The sequence below is a fragment of the Hippopotamus amphibius genome, chromosome 2, assembly GCF_030028045.1.
Source record: "Hippopotamus amphibius kiboko isolate mHipAmp2 chromosome 2, mHipAmp2.hap2, whole genome shotgun sequence".
NCBI classification, from domain to species: Eukaryota; Metazoa; Chordata; class Mammalia; order Artiodactyla; family Hippopotamidae; genus Hippopotamus; species Hippopotamus amphibius.
The window spans coordinates 58,450,256-58,457,658 of record NC_080187.1 but is presented as its reverse complement, the minus strand read 5'-3'; the positions used below and the strand labels follow the sequence as shown (position 1 = coordinate 58,457,658).

At 41.1% G+C, this 7,403-nt stretch overlaps 1 pseudogene; it reads left to right on the top strand.

The window, feature by feature from the left end:
* The first annotated feature begins 5,545 nt into the window (after nucleotides 1–5,545).
* Nucleotides 5,546–6,860, top strand: LOC130846843 (tyrosine--tRNA ligase, mitochondrial-like; annotated as a pseudogene).
* The last annotated feature ends 543 nt before the right edge of the window (nucleotides 6,861–7,403 follow it).

Here is a 7,403-nt window from a genome sequence, read left to right as displayed (position 1 = left end):
GATAAGTATTCTTATGTGTGAATAAGTTAACAGATAATGTATTCTTGTTAAATTCCCTGACTCCAAACCACTTTTATTAAAAAAACAAGTGGTTTAGGCTGTTGTTTGCTTCAAGACTGATCAGTGACCCAACTGATTAATGCTTGTGGAAAACCCACCCTAAGTAGCTTTTATAAAATGGGAATTGGTAATTCTGAAATTATAGAACATATACCTCAATACCTCAGAAAGCTTTTGATGGCTAATCAATGGTTAAATACCATTCTGTTTCCAATCCTCTGAGCTATCTCATTAATATAACGGAATTGAGACACCACGGCTTCAGGCCTACATTCCCTATGATTCTAAGATTAACATGTCAGGCAGAGCCCTTCAGCACAAGGCACATGGAGCAGGTACATACTGCAATTTATCAGCTAAATGGATTGATAATGAACTCAACTCAACAATTTTCTGAATGCCTACTATGTGCCAGACACAGGGCTCATTGTTCTAAAGGATATAGAGAAATGTAAAGCATAATTACTCAATTCTATATAGTGAGTGGGTTAGATTTACAAGATAAATAAATTTAACTTTGAGGAATATAAATACTAAAAGAGTACTAAAATAAAATGTATTTTAAAGTTTTAAAGTGAGGAACATTTGGAAAGTCAGGAAAACTTTCAATCAGAAAAATATCTTTGAAGATTAGAATAATAACATCTTTGAACATAATAACATGTGTGTGACAAGCATATCACATCTATTTTCTCATTTAATCCTAGAAATACCACTCTGTGGTAGGTATGAAAATCTCCATTTTACAAACGAGAAAACCAAAGTTCCAAGACATTACTGAATTTCTCAAGTTCGTGCATGGTCGATAAATAGAATCTGAGTTCAAACCCAAATCCATCTGGTTCCCAAAGTTTAACCAGGTTGGTATAATGGCTTTAAAAACACAGAAAGTTGGGACAAGCAGAAATGGTGTCAAATCTCCTCAGATGTGGAGGATTAAAGTGTAAAGATATATGAACCAAAGACCATAGGGAGGTTGGTAGACTGTCAGTAATCCCCACGAGCACAGTAGGAAAGAATATTAGAGTGCTCAAGGATGAAAGAGAGCTTTGAATGCCACTTTGAACCTTTTTGGTGAAAAATGCAAAACCACTGAAGACTTTTTGAAAGGGAGTAGAATAACCAGAACTCTTACTCTAAAAGATTGTCCCGATAACAGTTTTTAGAAGAGATTACATATCGAACAATAATGGATACCCATGAAGAACACACACCCCCAATTAAAATTATTAGTGGTAATTACAAGCAGATTGTTTCCTAGAAATGTTGACTATGGGTAAAAAGAGGGGAATTTTGGAAGGCATTCGATGTGAAATAATTATTTAGAGTGACCACTAGAAGAACGCTGAGCATTTTATGCAGTGAATCTCTGAGAGATAAGAAGGTGTTAAGAAATATTTTAAAAATTCTGCCAGACTCACTCTGTTTTGTGGTGTTTATCCATACTGGACTCAAAAGGGCCAATAATTCCTCTGTCCACGAAAATATATTTTTCTCTCCAAACGATGGTGTTTTGTAGAAGGACACAAGCATTTTCTCTGAATAGTTTCAATGGACATATTATATATTCATCACAGATTTTAGATCTATCAAGCATATTTTTCTCATTCCTCTTCAGATCATTATTCATAATCTATTATTTGTTGAAAACTTTCCAAACTAGGCATTGCGTTGGGTCCTGGGGACAAAAAGCAAAATAACAAAGGTTACACAGCATACCAGGGGACACAGACATAAACAAAGCATGACAATACATTGTATTACAAGTGTATAATAGACGCATATAAAAATTGCTATGTATATCCATCAGGATCTCACTGTAACCATTTCAAATATTTATAACAGAGAAAATGTAAGTAGTTGGTTACTCAGAAGAGGCAGGATCTGAGCAGCTAAAGAGTGAACACTAAGATAACCTAGAGATTTTCCAAAGCAGACAGCCTCTACCAACCATAGACTGGAGAAAGAAGGAGAGGAAGTGATTGTTGAATGGTAGACCTTCCCTCAAAATATCTCCACAGCCTAATACCTGGAGCCAGTGAATATTATCTTATTTGGAAAAAAGATCTTTGTAGATGTAATTAAATTAAGGATCTTGAGATGAGATCATCCTGAATTAGTCAGGTAGACCCTAAATCCAAAAAAAATTTCTTACAAGATATAAGAGTGGAAGATGCAGAAAGAGAAAAGAAGACCATGTAAAGACAGAGGCAAAGGGACTTCCCTGGTGGCACAGTGGTTAAGAATCCACCTGCCAATGCAAGGGACACAGGTTTGAGCCCTGGCCCAGGAAGATCCCACATGCCACAGAGCAACTAAGCCTGTGCACCACAACTACTGAGCCTATGTGCCACAACTACTGAAGTCTGCACACCTACAGCCCGTGGTCCGCAACAAGAGAAGCCACTGCAATTAGAAGTCTGTGCACTGCAACGAAGAGCAGCCCCTGCTCTCCACAACCAGAGAAAGTCCGCGTGCAACAACGAAGACCCAAAGCTGCCAAATAAATAAAGTATTAAAAGAAAAAAAAAAAAAAGACAAAGGCCGAGATTAGAGTGATGCTGCCATAAGTCAAAGAGTACCTGGAGCCACCAGAAGCTGGATAAGACAAGGAAGAATTCTCTTCAAGAGCTGTTGGAGGCAGCTTATCCCTACTGAAACCTTAATTTCAAATTTTGGCCACCAGAACTGGGAGAGAATAAATTTCTATTGTTGGAAATGACCAAATTTGCAATAATTTGTTAGAGCAGCCCCAGGAAACCAATGCTGTGTTGTTACCAGAGCTAGCATTTCCCACATGGAGCTGGAACCAAAGCAGGCATGTCCAGAGGGAGCTGGAATTTAAGAAGGAACATACTCACTGCTAGAAGTCACTCAATGCAGAGAGGGAAGGAAAGAGCCCGTCCCCAATGTCCTGTCAGTGATGCTAGTTACAAGCTTCAGCTGATATAGAAGCCTGGGGAATGCAGTCTGGAAAAGCCAGTCCCCCACCACGCAGAGCAGAACCAGCAAGGACAAAGAATATTTCTAACAGCCACCGTGTCTTAGAGCACAATGGATAAATTAAGCTTGCTATATCAAGACGTTTTCACAGAGAAGGTGAAATTTAAGCTTAAGTGAGATGAATGATCAGAAATCCATCAGGCAGTGGAGGAAAGGTATTGAATGGGAAGGAAAAACGTGCAAAGTGAAGTTCAGAACTCTATGCAGGGCTTCCCTGGTAGCACAGTGGTTAAGAATCTGCCTGCCAATGCAGGGGACACGGGTTCAATCCCTGGTTCAGGAAGATCCCACATGCCATGGAGCAACTAAGCCTGTGTGCCACAATACTGAGCTGCATGCTAGAGCCCACGAGCCACAACTAATGAGCCCATGCTCCTCAACAAGAGAAGCCACCACAATGAGAAGCCCCCGCATCACAACGAAGAGTAGCCTCTGCTCTCCTCAACTACCAAAAAGCTGACATGCAGCAACGAAGACCCAATGCAGCCAATAAATACAAATTAAAAAAAAAAAAAAAAAAAGAACTCTATGCCGTCTTTCTGTCCTCCACTTTTGTCCTTCTGGTCCCCCATGTGGAAAGCAAACATGGACTGGGTCTAATTGCTAGGGGCAGGCACCATGTAATTGGTCTAGGGTCTAATCTGAAGATTTAGCCATTTTAGTTTCAGAACTGAGAGAGAACAGGAAATCCCACTGGGGAATCCAAGCTTGAGTCATACACTCCAAGTCGGTTTTAACAGAGAGGGCTGGGTTAAGTTCTGTGGCGAGGCTGTGTTAGGTAATAGCTGATCCATAATAGAACAGTATTTTGATTCCTATTTGGTTTTCCACCTTGTGTATATATCTTATATATTGTGCACAGGGAACCCCAGTGGAGATGAAGTGAGGAGTAAGATATTTTCAATCCTCTGCCCTATTCCCCAAATGAGAGGTTAGTTTTTAGTTCATTTGATCCATTCACATGTAAATGCTCATTACTGAGTTGACATATGTTTCTAAAATTTAAAATTAGTACGGGCATGAGACAGAGGTTTGGAAATATTCAGATGCGAATTTAAAACAAGGCATTGGATGATATCATCTAGGTAGATGGTAGCTGAGAACTTAGGACAGGGTTCTAGGGAATCTCCCACTGACAGGCATATTGCTGTTGCTCTTGGGATACTCTCACTGTTCATCAGACACCTGCAACTATGTGGGCCCTCTGATCTTACCTTAGACCTGAGCCAAAGTGATCAATAGAAGCTTAATCTTAAAACATTAGATAACCCTTTACTGCAGTATCTATTCTTCAGGGGATTGGAATGGATTAGTCAGAAAATGACACTGCAAAGCCATCACAGCTAGGTAACCTTTTTTTTTAATCTACCAATTCTACCTGGATTTCAACAAGAGAGATGAAGGAAAAAGGTGCAGTTATCTCCCTTGATTTACACCTCCTGCAAATATAACTCAGTCTTTAAAGCCTGCCATTTTTATTTCTTGCTTATTTGATCCTTTAAATCCTCACTCAAACGAAAATATAGTGATATTTTCTTATTTTAGCTCTCTTCTGAAGCGACCTTGAAAGGCTAAAGAAGATCTTACAGTAGTTTCTTTTCTTGGGGTCTTGGTAAAAAGAGGATGAAAATGCTGACTTGCCAACTAAACAGCATTGGATGGTTACAAATGAATGCAGCCCTTCTCAGGGGACGAGGCTGTATCCAGGCAGAAGCTGGCAGCCCTACAGCACTGCACATAAATGAGTGATGCACTGCAGATAAAATGCAAATCAACCTGTCTTCTAGGCAGCAAGCCCGTTCAAGGAAGAAATCGTGTTCTTTACTGGAAGCACACCATTCTCTTTGTCCACATTCCCCAAATGCCTGTCATTTCTTCAAGAAAATATCAAATAAAGGACTGGCCTCAGCAAAGAAGCCACTGCTCTACAGAGGGGGGCTTTGACCTTTCCAAGCGGTTACCAAATTGCATTTTCTGAAGACAGAATCAGCTCCAAGGATTTAGATATGATGGGAATTTCTTTTTCTTTACCGATTCATTTCAAAATATGTTATAAAGCATCCCAAGTAAATCTGACTGAGAACATTTATGTCTATTTTCTAGCACTTGGAATGTTGATGGTAGCTTTAAAATCTGTAATTTTGTAATAACAAAGATTTTAAAGACAGAAAAGATTGTAGAGCACATTGAGTCTAGTGACATAATCCATCCCTACCAGGAAATTTCCTTTAGGACATTCCAGGAGGTATTTTCCTTTGCAGCGTTCCTGGAAAATTCTGCGTCCTCCGGAGACAGGAAGCCCACCCACTATAAGACAGCTCATCTCCTTGATCCGAAGTTCTAACTAACAAGAGTTCCTCCTGACAGGAAGCCAGAATGTACATTACCTATCTTCCCCCATCCTGCCACTCTGTTAAATCCTACCTGCTCTTCTACTTGAGCGTTTTCACATATTCCATGCTTCTGACTGGCTGCCACCAAGATGGCGGCACCCATGTTGAGGTCCTTTTCCTCAGGCAGGTGGTCTGGAGCCCCAGGCCTTTCAGGAGTCTTGCCCCTGGGGCTGCGTGAGTCCCACTCTGGCGATCAGGGGTGGCAGGAGGTGCCCGGAGGCTTGGGGCCTGTTCATGTTCTCCCCACCAGAGGGGTATGAAAATGGAATTGCCAGAGCCCTTCCACTGTGGCAAGGGAAGAACAGGCAGCTTTTTCCAGACCATCTACTGCAGCCTCAACCCAAGGCCGACTTGTTGCCTCTCGTGGGGTATCTGCTGGCGCTGCTGGACCCCTCGCACTTGCAGCGAACGAGCTGCAAAGTGACTGCGCTGGTGGGAGGGGCCGTGGCGCCTGCGCAGAGGGCACCTGCGCAGAGGGCTTCGGCGCAGATCACCAGCTTCTCTTCACCTATGGGCGGACCTGGGGGCAGCTTTACAGTGTGGTACCCAATGCGCTTACAGCGGCGGTGGGTGGATGCTTGCACAGGAGAATCCAGACTCATCGGCTCTAGAGCCCCGAGATCGTGAGTTTGGAGGAGTTCTTTTTATACTGAATGCTCCAGGCCTATGACTTCTACTACCTGTTCCAGCGTTATGGCTGTTGATCCGGCTAGGTGGATCTGATCAGCTGAGCATGTCCGGGTATGATTTCATCCACAAGATGACTGAAGAAGACGTATTTGGAACCACTTTGCCCCTAATTACAACTGGATTAAAACCATGAAAGTCTGCTGACAGTGCTGTTTGGCTACACAGAGTTGACATCTCCCTTTGAATTGTATCAGTTCTTTGTCAGGCAGCAAGATGATTCGATAGAAAGGTACCTGAAGCGTTTCACTTTTCTGTCCCTTCCAGAGATTAACCACATAATTCAGCTGCATGTCAAAGAGCCAGAAAACTAGCGTCCTCAGAAACGACTTGCTGCAGAAGTAATAAAGCTTGTTCGTGGACCAAAAGGGCTGGATTCTGCTAAACAGTGAACGCAAGTCTTTTGCCATAGTAGCATAAATACACTGGAGGTCATGTCTGATCAAGAGTTAAAAGAGTTGTTTCAAGAAGCTTCGTTTTCCGAATTAGTTCTTAACCTTGGAACAAGTGTCCTATATATCAATACATGCTGCAAAGCAAATGCCATTCCAGATGGTCCCCGAGGGTATTGGATAACAGAAGGTGGAGTCGGTATTAATCACAGACAAGTAACAAATCCTAAGAGGTTAGTTGTTGGACCACATATACTTGAGAATGAACTTTCATTCTTAATGATGGAAAAGGAATTTCTACACTATAAAATGACTTCAGCTATAATGAGAAACCCTGGTGGTTCAAACAAACATCCATCATTCATTCTCAAGAGATAAGAAGCAACTTATACCTTCACTTATGCCAATCAGAACAGAGAATGGACTATACTCTAGGCTTCAGGCTGTAATTTCATTATTTACATAGGTTGGTTAATACATAAGGTGTTTGTGTGATGATGGAATATTTTATTTCCTGATGTGCAAACATCAACGACCGTAGAAAACCATGATTTCCTGGGTTAATCTTTTTTAAAAACTATACTTTATGAAAAAATTAAATTTTGTATTTACTATCTTAAAAAATACTAATACTTCTGATTTTACAGAAGCATGCCATCCATACTTATACATGCATTTTGAAGGATATGCCTGCAGTGAAACTGACCAGTACAGTGCCCTCCCTACAATACTGCACTTGTGCAGTGAATGCTAGTGTCTCTTTGATAATAACCTCTGAAATTTGAGTAGAACTTGACAACTTCAAGGGACTGTTACATATTCTCTTAATTAAATAGCTCCACAAAGTTAGGAGTAGGGTGTTTATGAT